We start from the raw sequence: 12,539 nt of genomic DNA on the forward strand, positions 1-12,539 counted from the left end.
CTGGAAAACAGACACAGTCCAGTTATATCTGGATGAAAACTGTCTCTGTGAAGGCAGTTTTGTTTTTGTTTACACTCCCTCAGAGCGGGACAGCTGGTTGTTGTTTATTTAATCCCATTATCCAATGCCACTTCTACACCATCGTCCACAGTTATGGGTCAAAGACAATATCAAATAACAAGATCATAAAAACAACCTTAGGGGTTTAATTTGATATTGGCTTATTGAGATTTGTACTTACTGTGGTTTCATCCATCTGGGTTTTGTTCCCTAAAATAAGAGAAGAAAGTCAATTTCAGTTTCATTTTAAAATTCAAAATCATTCAGTCTTAAATGTACCTTTATGTCTTCTCCATATATTGACTGTCGCAGCAGTTATTGAAAGCACTGCTAATCCCACAGAGACAATAATGAACCTCAAAGAAACAAAAAAATCTGTCAAACACAAAAAAATGTAAATATTAAAATTATTTGGTTGCAGTTTTCGGTTCCATTTAAAATCATTTGTCTTTTAAAAGTGTAACAGTTTTATTAATAAACGTGCACATTATTGTGATATGATTTGTATATAAATGTATTTATATATAAAGTTAAAGTGAGTTTTCATTTGCATATCATTTCAAAAGCCCAATATAAACTTAAAATAAACAGATATTTATGCTATCAGCTTAATCTCAGTGTCACCTGGTTTTGAAGGACTCTTGATTGTTGGGTTTGTTTCTGATTTTGTGCTTATTTCAGTTTTTCTGGTTGGATTCATTGTTGTTTTTGTGTCATCTGAATAAATGAAAAAATTAAAGCACAAAAGTTTTTCATGTTTCTCATCTGAGGTAAATATGAGAAAAAATATTCTACTTACACACTTGAAATATATTAAGTAAATATCTGATGTGATTTTACTCATATTAACAGCTGATCCTGATCTCACCTGTTTCCTCACCTGAGGGCTGAAGGCTGAATGTAAACAGCTGCACTCTTCTTGTGTTAGTGTCAGTCACTTCACATTTCATTATATTATACCTTGATGGGTAAATATAGTGAGACTCAAGAAAAGACACAGTGGCAGCGCAGTGAGTCTGTGAGGTCACTATTTCTTTGTTATCTTTGTCCACATCTCGACCTTTAAGCAGCCACTTCACTGTGTGATGACACTGTTCATATGTCACCACAGAGCAGCTTAACATCACCGTATCAGTGTCCTCATGTTCAGTCACTGGTGAACATAATGTAACAAAGTGAGACAAACAGAACGGAAATTAGTCAAATTATCTTAATGAGTTTCAGTATGATTATTGTACATTTTATGTTCTGAAAAGATTTGAACTGAAAATATTTTAATGTAAATACTCACAGGTAATAACAGAGAGATCAACGAAAGACTGATAAACCAGAGTGCTCTCAGCTCGTGTTTGTCCTAATTTGTATTGTTGACAGTAATAAAGACCAACATCCTCAACTGTGAGCTTCTTTATAAACAGAGAACAGTTCGCTGTAACACTCAGTCTGTCTGATTTAGTTTGATCATGTTCACCAATCTGTCCAAGTGTGATCAGCTCTACTCTGTCTCTGTTTCTTGGAGTAAAGACCCACGTAGTACCATCACAGTTATTCTGCTCATCTATCACATTTAGACAAGGCAGAGTGACGTCATCTCCAACTTTCATAAACATGAATGTTTCATTTACAGATACTGTTGAGGAGACTAAAGAGAAATATGAAAGAAATTAGAATACAGCAGTTTTTACAGTCAGAGTGAAGATCATTTCAGACACTAGTTCATGAACAGAGCATGCTCAGCTGTCTTATTTACTGTAAAGGTTATTGACTGTAATAAATGTTTCCTGTATTCTTACCTGCAATCTGAATCATCAGCATCAGACATAAAAACATTTGAATCCATCTGAATTCATCCATCGTGCTTCTCTGTCTCACTTCTTTCTAGTTCTCTATCTCGACTGTCACAGTCTCTGAACTGATGACTCTTTAAGACTGTTTGTACTTCCTGTCATCAGTGAGATGTCACTTCCTCATCACAACTTTAGGGATCCAGTTTTTATTTTTGATGATGATAATGTTTCATTGGCTGAGTATGTCAGCTTTTCATGTCTCTGAAATTCATGATTTTTATAAACATAATTTATTGTAATGAGAAATCACATTCAGCAGGTGCACTTTGTGTCTATTCCCACAGTGCATTTGTGACAGACTGACAGTGATTTCAGTGAAGAGAAACTGTTAGGAGGAATGGAACATGATTACCTGATAAACAGAATCCAGTCAAGCTATTTGGTGATTGGACTCTGAAGGCCCATCTGATGGAGGATTGGATGGAGCACTGAGTAACATGGGAGATGCAGAGATGGGGGTGAGGTGGGTTACGTGAAGGAGTCTGAAAGGGAGATTGAAAGATGAGCAGTGAGATTGGCTTGAAGAAGGACGGCAGAAAGACGATTGGACTTGACCAGTGATGTCAGCAATCAGCTGGACAGTGTTCGAAAGTGGAAGTGATGAAAGCTCTGGCTACTAAACAGCCAGGAAGCAGACAGAAGTCTGATTATAAATCTTCCTCACTGAACTTGTGAAGGCTGAACTTAAGCTTCATGTGTTTCACACCCTGAAAATAAACAGATGACTGAGGAAGTTGAATGTGTGAAGTTTAAGATAAATGTTTGCATTAATGCAGCTTCTCTTTCTTTAATACTAGAATTACTGAGCCTTTTTTTCCTGGTGCAAGTCCCTACTACTAGATTTACTAGCCCTGTGCAAATTTCAATTTGCGTAAATTCCCTGAACCTAACACCTCCTAGGACCCTGCTGAGATTTTCACAGGCCTTCAGCTCCATTGTTCTCCTGCTTTTGTTGTGCAAACCACCCTCCCCCAAACCCCAACCAGGAGAGATTCAGGTCTTTCCTTTCCTGCAAGGCTACTTTCCTTCCTTACCTGCAGCGTACAATACACCATGGTAGTTTCTATGTGCAATATTTCTCATATGCAATATTAATTCTTGTCAATCCTTGTCACCAGGAAAGCCCCCGGACCAGACGGTGTGTCTGGTCCGGGGGCTTTCCTGGGCTTCTGTTTCTGAAATAGTCGGCTCACATCCTCAGTGTGTATTCTGAGTTTCAGGGAGGAGGAAAGGGGGGTGAGAGGTGTGATGGAGGTCGTTGAGTCTGAAATGGGGAGGGTGGTGGTGGTCGTTGGGTCTGGATTGGGGAGGGTGGGGTGGTCGTTGAGACTGGATTGGGAGGGGAGGTGAAGGGGGAGAGAAGTGGAAGGTGTGTTGGGGTCATTGTCTGAAGCAGTGTCTCTGGGGAGGGGAGGGTGAGGCGTGGGAGTCTGTCCGTCTCAAACCTGCAATAGAATGTATTTAGCTCGTTGGCCAGGTCTGTTTGCTTCAACAGTGGGTGGGGGGCGTCTGTAGCTGGTGATTTCCACACTGACGCAGGGTCGTTGGCTGAGAGCCGTTCTTCCAGCTTCTGGGAGTAGACCCTTTTAGCTGCTTTGATCTCCTTGGTCAGTGTGTTCCTGGCTTGCTTGTACAGGGCCCTGTCACCACTTCTGTAGGCGTCCTCCTTGGCCTTACGAAGATGTTGGAGTTTAGGAGTGAACCATGGTTTATTGTTGTTGTATGTGCAAAAGGTCTTTGTTGGCACACACACGTCTTCACAAAAACTGATGTATGATGTCACAGTGTCCGTGAGCTCATCCAGGTTATCAGATGCAGCTTCAAAAACAGTCCAATCAGTGCAGTCAAAACAGTCCTGTAGTTCCTGCTTTGCTGCGTTAGTCCACTTCTTCACAGTTTTGACTACAGGCTTGGCACGTTTAAGTTTTTGCCTATAAACTGGAATAAGATGGACCATGCAGTGATCAGAATGTCCCAAAGCTGCCCGGGGCACAGAGCGATAGGCATCTTTTGCAGTGGTGTAACAGTGATCCAGTATGATGTTGTCCCTGGTGGGGCAGTCTATATGCTGTCTGTATTTAGGGAGTTCGTGGTTGAGGTTTGCTCTGTTAAAGTCCCCAAGGATAATTGTAAAGGAATCCGGGAATTTCCTTTCCAGGGTGGTGATCTGGTCAGCCAGCTCGCACAGTGCGTTGTTCACGTTGGCCTGAGGAGGGATGTAAACTCCGACCAGCATGAAGGAAGAAAACTCCCGCGGTGAATAAAACGGTTTACAATTGATGAAAAAACTTTCCAAGTGTGGGCTGCAGTGTTTCTGTAACACTGTGACATCAGTACACCAACCTTCATTAATGTAGAAGCAGACTCCACCACCCTTTGTTTTCCCTGAGAGCTTCGTTTCGCGGTCCGCCCGGTGAAGTTGGAAGCCCGGCAGATTTAAAACAGCGTCTGGGACTCGCTCACTGAGCCAGGTTTCAGTGAAGCAGAGGGCAGCAGAGCGTGCAAAGTCCTTGTTAGTCCGGATTAAGAGCAGTAATTCGTCGACTTTGTTTGGAAGAGAGCGGAGATTCGCGAGGTGAATGGAGGGGAGTGCTGTGCGGAGTCCTCGCCGACGTAGTTTCATCAGCGCACCAGCGCGGGTCCCCCGTCTACGTCTCCTCCAGGAGCCACAGAGAGCTGCTGCGCCTCCAACTAAAATCTCCAAAAAACTTTCCGGGTTTGTGAAAAATGGATAACAACTATATTGAGACGACTGTCTGATGTTTAGAAGTTCATCTCTGGAGAAAGTGATGTGGTCTGAGTGACCAAAAGCGCAGAAAATGAACAGAAACAAGAAAAGTGCGAGAGAGCGCAGTACCGAGGCTGCCATCCGCGGCGCCATCTTGAATCTTGATTAATATGCATAAGTCTAGTTACACACACACACACCAATATTTTTCAATACACGTGTCCATATTTATGTTTCCAGATTGTTTGTATAGTGCACTTTCTATACTTTGCTCTTTGTACAGTTTTTATTTTTGCTGCTTTTTTCTTGCATTTTCCACTTGTGGGACTAATAAATGCAGTAGTATGTGTGTGTGTGTGTGTGTGTGTGTGTGTGTGTGTGTGTGTGTGTGTGTGTGTGTGTGTGTGTGCAACATTGGCATTTGTTTACTCAGATCCAAGGCAGGCCAAACCTCTGTGTTACAGCCATATCGATACAAAAGACACACATTCACAATATATGGGTACACAAGTCTGTTTTATTTCAAAGTGTTTCAAACTTTACAGCGTTTGCAGACCCAGTGTTCATCATCCCTGCATTTGGCACAGGTGAATTTGTGACATGTTGCACAGGTAAACCTGCTGCGATTCCTGTTGCAGCTCTCTTGCACCTGGCACTGCGTTGTCTTTCCAGACACAGCAGCTGCAGCAGGTCCAGCAGCCTGTGCGAATATTTCCTTGTGCTGCATGAATCGGCAACGAAGTTCCTGAGCTAGAAGACTCAGAAACAATCTTCTTTTGCCTCTCCACCCTGTACATGCCTTGTACAAAATGTAGGCATTCCCCGCTGCCAGATCCAGCATATTGTAGAAAACCGCTACTGGCCACCTGCGTGTTGCTGCTCTTACGGAATACATCCGTGCAAGTTGAGGAAGTTCACGCCGGACTTTATTCACCGTGCCCAGTAACGTTGTTTTGCGCTGCAGCAGTCTGTGCGACAGTGACAGTGAAGTAAAGAAATTGTCCGTTGTGACGTTTCTCCCATCATCCAAAAACGGCTCCATCAGTTTCATGACCACGTTCTCTGCCAGCCTCTCTCCCTTCTGACGACTGGGGTCCTTTCCCAAGTAAGGAGATGCACTGCAGACATATTTGGTGTCCAAGTCTGTGGCCATCCAGAACTTGATCCCAAATTTGTCTGGCTTGGTTGCGATATACTGTGTAAATGGACAACGAACCTTGGTAGGGAACAGCTGTTCATCTATGGTCATGTGTTCTCCTGGAGTGAAACTCTTAGCACAGTTCTCGTTGAAGCGTGTCCAGATGTCGGAGATCGCCGCAAATTTGTCTGTTTTCACCCGTTCTGCCCGCGTGTCCTTGTCATCAAATCGAAGGTGTTGCATAATTGAAATGAATCTATCTCGGGGCATTGTCTCTTTGATTACTGGCACCAGAAATCTTTCTGACCAGCAATCCACAATGGCACCAACAGGACACATGATTGCTCTTACAAACAGGATTGAAATGAATGCCATCAGTTCATGAACTGACAAATTCCAGTCCGGCTCTGTCCTGCGGGCTTGATTGACCATACAATCCCTGATGGTGTGCAGCATTCCCACGTCTAACAGGCAAAGGAAGCTTTGGAGCACACTTGTAATCTTACGCTGTCGGAAGATAAACAAATAGAGAATGGTAAATATACATGAACTTCACTCTAAATGGGTTTATATAAATATCATATGTAATATGGCAATTACAAACCTTAGCAGACTCTGTGGGTCCAGCTTGCGCAGTGAAGCACGAGCGATTTGCTTCTGCACTGGGCATTCCAATGTCCTCCTCTGCCCACACAGTGCTGTCTTTTGCCGTGTGGCTTTGGCTGGGCTTCCCAGTACCACGGGGCCTCTTCCGTGGAGGCATGTTGGGTTCTTGTTCCGTCTCCTTTTCAGATTCTTCTGAGGAGGTATCAGTGGCCTGCTGGACAAATGAAACCTTTCCTCCATCAGAATCTGCTTCGTCCATTTCCTGAAGCAAGGCCAAAGTCTGTTGCGTGGAGAGGTTCTTCCTGCGTGGCAGTGATACAGAGGCCATCCTGATGTGCGTTCTCAGAAATGTGAAGAAGAAATGATTCTCCCTCCTGGTCGGTCTGCTTTTATGCACAGCACTGTGCTGTAGTCATGCAATGCCACTCCTACACATACACAAATCTCTCCTAGCTGGTTGGGGGTTTGGGGAGGGTGTGTTTGCACAACAAAAGCAGGAGAACAATGGAGCTGAAGGCCTGTGAAAATCTCAGCGGGGTGCTAGCACTAGAATTACTGAGCCTTTTTTTTCCTGGTGCAAGTCCCTACCATTACATTTACTAACCCTGCGCAAATTTGCGTAAATTCCCCGAACCTAACACCTCCTAGCACCCTGCTGAGATTTAACCCCCCCTAACCCCCTCTTCAGGAAAGATCCAGTTGCAACTCCGCGACACACCCACTCAATGGGCCGTGTCCGAGTGCTGCTTAACAAAGGCCGTCTTAATGCCTGAGGAGAGAAGGGTGGATATCAGAGCAACCTCAAACTCACGGACATATTACAACATCTGAGATTAAAAACTATATTTTATTGAATTTGTATACATTAAGTATTATTGCATGATTATCATTTCTGTTCATGCACGAGATTTAGGCTGTTTTTTCCAGTACTGAATCAACCTTTGATGCAATCTGTTGTTCCCAAAACCTTGTGCAGAAATAAAAACCTCACCAGACTCCTGCAGCAGCTGGAACACGCAGCTCGTGGTTTTGTTGGCAATGGCAGCTTTGCCCTCCATCTGATCTTTCCTCACGGCGTTCCCAGCTGTGAGCTGGTCTTTAGACTGGACTAGAACCAGTCCCGGCTGGTCCACGAGCTCGAAAATCTGTTTAGTCTTGCCCTCATTGAGCTTCTGGCCGATTTTCAACTCTGAAAACAAGGAAAGAATTAAAACATGCACATCTAACTGAAGCTCTAAAGTGCGTATTAAGGCTCGTGCAGTACCTGGGGTGGATGCCATGGCGCTCGTGGATCCTGAGCAGTCCTGAAAGACAAATCACAAAACACGCCAGTGAACTTACAGAAGAATTGCTTCATTTTAGTCTACGCCCATAAAAGCCGGATTTGATTTCCTAGCAGGCAGCACTTGTTTCTTTTTTAAAGAAGAAAAAAGTGGGAACACAAATCGCCTTTTAACGTGTCACTGTTGTTAGCAACATGTTATCATGCAGCTTGTCTGTAAGGATGTCATATTATTGCCACATTCTTGGTTCTGATGAAACATAAGATACAGTTGCTGAGACCAGGCTAGTTTGAAGTTATTAATGTGATGACAGCTAGACTTTGTTTTTGGTTCATGAAGCCGTCTCACATAGAAATCACACCTTAGGTCATGTGACCCACATAACCCATGCATTGAGTCACACGTCAGCTCAACTGATGGGACCTTTAACGACCTGCATAGAAACCGGGCGGGTCAACGATCCATCACACATGAGAGGTGAAATGTCTTCATGAACCAAAAACCCTGGTTTCCTTCAACTAGCTTGCAGTTTAATATATTTTTCTTTATTTCCCAATTACACTGAATTTAGAAAGTCAACCAGACAACCACAGGTTAGCAGATTGCACAGCGCAGAAGAGCTAGCTCATCAGGCCGGGAGTCTGTGGTCTGTTTACACCTACAGGCCAGTGGCAACTCTTTCAGTGACGATGTGCACATCCTGGTTTGAGTCGGGAGCCGTTATGTGAAAAGGCGATGACACCTCTGAACGATTGTTCATCATCTCACAGTGATGTGATTGGTACTCATGGTACCAGTTTGCATACTGATGATCCTGAAACTGGCTCATTGTTAGTCAGTGGTGCTGGTTTCAGTTGTTATGCAGCTGCTCTGCTTAAGTACTGCACTGTTAAGGTTGTGGTCAGCTGATACTGAAGAAGTCACCTGGATAAGCAGTGAAACATTTCTCCCATTAAAAATCCTGTGACCAGATGAACAAAACCAACTTTCTGGAATTTTCTAACATGGATTAGTAAATAACACTTAAGACATAACTTTTCCTCAGGTTTGATTAATAAACATCAGCCCAACATACATCATAGAGCTGCAGCTTTTGGCTTTACAATACTTGCATTAATCAATTAATCTTTGTTTTTGCAATCTGAAACAATCTCAAATTGAAACATGTTAAAGATTACAATTATAATTTTAATGCTGGGCATTTTTATTTGAAAAATAATGAACTTATTATATAATAATCTATCACTCGATTAATCAAGTAGTTGGGGTAGTTTTAAAAGAACCCACACCAGCGTTTATTATGTCTAAGAATACCTCAGTTTTGTAATGGTCACATGAGATCAGTGTATGTTACCTGTGGCGATGGAGCAGGGGAGGCCATTGAACAGACTGAGTTGATCTTTATTATGGGGATGTGGTCCTGCTCTTCTTTACACTGGGTGTGCAGTCTGTCAGCAACAACAGGGCCAAGAGGGTTCAGCTTTTTCAGTGATGTGTGCAGTCCAGGGTCTGGAAATGAGAAGGACAAAGGTTAACTTACTTTTTAAGTACGACTAGTGGAACATGTCAGCTCCTAACAGGGTTTCATGAGTTGTGCATTGTATTAGCTCACAGCCATGTTCTTATCCATATTTAATTATTTCAGAAGGAGACACATTTCAGACCTTCATCCACAGCTTTCCTCTTCAGTCTTCTGTTTGATGCAGTAGTATTCTCTTTATCGACCTCACTCTCAGAGGCACCTGCAAAAAATATCATATTTAAGGCAGTTACAAAAACAGATATAGATATGCTTCTTTGCTGCAAAAGAAAAGAATTGTGTTGGTACTAAACAAAGTAAGACTGGCTTACGACCACCTCGAGACTCATTTTTAAATAAAACATATCTTAAAACCACTTCCTGTGTGGCTGCAGCTCAAGTTGGACCAAGCTGTTTACTAACCGAAAAGTTGGTAGTTTGAAGATAATATTTATTTCCCTCTACCTTCAAGTCTATTCAGTGTTAAAGGGTCAGTTTACTGAACCACAATTTCTCTGTAGATTTTAAGGTTTTAATTAAAATACTAACTAATATGTTTTGTTGATATAAGATTTTGAGAAATATTTTAAGGGACAAAAACACCCAAAACCTTTGTTTTTGGCTGTCTGTGGTGTTCCTGCTTGGTTATCACTCATGGTAACTGACCACTGAAAGCATTGTGTAACCTGAAAACTGACATTAGCAAGAACAACTTGACTCTTTTTTAACTACTGCAAAAAGTAGAACAACTTTCACTCTGATGTTTACTGTGATTCTTAATCCTGCCATCAAAGAGTCGATTTAGCTGATCTTTGGAACATCGGTTTGTTCCCAGGAAATGAGATCATGTACACCAGATTTTTAACTTTCAAATTTCAATTAACCCAAACCTGATATGCAAGTTCCTTTGATTTTTAGCTCCTCTGGCTGAAGGATCAGTGAGCTTGTGCCATAGTAAGATGTGCACTATCCGTTATTTAACTTGGTACCCGCCCACTTCAGTTTTCTAGGAAGGTTATTTCCCCTTCTTAACACATTTCGTTGGCCTCATTGGTTTCATTGGACTGTTACATCGTTGCTGTTCCTTTTTTTTTACCTGAACTAGACTTTTACCCTAGTTTCTATGAAGTACTGAAGATGACAGAAAAAGCGCAAGTCTGCCTTGAGATGTTTTCAGAGGACTTACTGAAGTGTGTGGATGTGTGCATGAAACCTGAATATGTGGAAAACATGTGGGATAATGTATTATTAATGAATGTTGACAGAAATAAATCATATTATGGAAACTATGATCCATAATTCGATATTCTATTCTATAATTTATATATCTTTGTCATATTTATTATATCTCTATGTTTTACTTGCAGTGTGCTTTAAAAGCTGCATGTTTGGCTGTGAATTATTGTTACAGCCCCAAACTGTTGGTTGCACTGTTGGTGTTTCAGATGTAAATACAGGCAGTGCATGACGATTGTGTGCATGTGTTTCATTCATTGATGGCTACCAGGGCCGTGCAAAGATGTTTAAAGGGACAGGTGCTCAAAGTTAAAAAGGGGCAAATAGAACCAGGCAGAATAACAACAACACACATTTGTGATTTTTAACAATAGTTGACAAAATTCTGTTGGGGCAGCTTGACCTCCCATCATGTGCTCTCAGAGTCCACTATTCTGTGTTTTTCCTTTCTCCATCCATCTGTTGATCTCGAAGGCTCCTGCCTCTTTTTGCATTGCTTTGATATCATCTTCTGTCAATGATGGTAGTGTCCTCTGTCAGAGCAATCATTTGTCCTTGCCCTCCTTTCTTGTTGCCAGGTCTGCTGCCTCATTTCCATTTTGCAGGCATATTTGGTTCCTTTGATGTCCTTCTGTTTCATCACTGCCTCTTCCCTGGGCAGCTATCGTATCGATTCTTCCAATTGTTCTTTTTGTTTTACTGGAGTTTTGGTTGTAAAAGTCTCTATCTCCATTGTGGTCCACTGACATAAATTGCTGAGTCTGTATAGATGTTTACTCTTTTCCTCCTGAAAGTCGTAGTCCTTTCTGCTACCTGAGCTAAGCCGGGTTGTGTGATGTTTCCTTGTACTGATGTTCCATGTGTCTCTCCATCATGGCTCTTTGGGAAAATAGCCCTCAGCTTCCTGCATGTTTAACTTGAGTAACCACTTTCATCATAGGTTTTTTGTATTAATTCCGGCTTCAAGTAACAATTTAACAAAAATTATAACCTATAAACTCTTGAGTCCATTAATTAAAATAAATAATAGCCTGCAGTTTCCCCTAGTTTCACAGTCAGATCCGTGTCATTTAATTTCAAAAAGTTAAAATGGAACAAATGTTCAGTTAGAGACATTAGAAATGGGATGTGAGTTATGCGTGATGTCTTACAGCTTTATATTTAATTAAATCTATGATCTACATTCATTCATTCATCTATGTTAAACAACTGTAAAACCAACCAGGAAGCAGTCACTCAACCTTTCTGATGAGGACTGTGCACAACCTCAGTCAGAAGATGAGGACGACATGACACCGCATCAATGGTTTGATCCTGTCTCAGAGCCTTTGCAATTCACCACTATCCGCAATCTGCCAAAACCTTCATCTACCATTCCAGCCACTGAAACTTTACCATGTGATATGCCATTCTGTGAACCTGCTACGCTCCCTTTGCCTCCTGTTGAGCCAGCAGAGAGCGAGACCCTTGACTCAGAAACCCCTGTCGAGGAGGAAGCTCCTGAAACTGTGGAATCAGAGGGGAGTCTGTCCTCTGCTGAACCTACCAATGTTGAATTGCCGACTGAGCCAGTATGTCCTCTGCTGCTGATCTACCATCTAACTCTGACACCTCCAGCTCTGAACTAGAACCTGTGAGAACATCAACTCGGACCAGGAAACCACCAGACCGGTTACAGTACTCTAAGCTTGGTCAGCCCATCTCGAAGAGTATTCAGGCATTTGTCCATGGCTTAACCACTGCCTTCACTCATGCACTGGAGGATGAAGAGGACCATCTACTTACTGCCACTGAGCAACCTGTCATCCGGAACCAGCCACCATGTACAGGGACGTACATGAGATCGAGGGGGGAACCTGTAACCCATATCAACTACGCACTGTCACATGACCCACGTCAGCTGATTTGAGGTCCCGCTCCTCATTTGCTCCTTCCACGTTGCGGCAACTATGAAAACCCCTAACCCTAACCCTAACCCGGCTGTGGAGGGATACTTCCGGGTTCGACTCCTGCTGTGGCTGTAAGCTTATGGCGTTTAGAACGGCGTTGGAAAACAAAGCGTTTTCTCCCCTCAATTCACCTATAAAATCGTATCACCTCAGCGGTCAGGTTTTCCCCCCCC

Source organism: Oreochromis aureus, linkage group 15 (assembly GCF_013358895.1).
Source record: "Oreochromis aureus strain Israel breed Guangdong linkage group 15, ZZ_aureus, whole genome shotgun sequence".
Taxonomy (NCBI): Eukaryota; Metazoa; Chordata; class Actinopteri; order Cichliformes; family Cichlidae; genus Oreochromis; species Oreochromis aureus.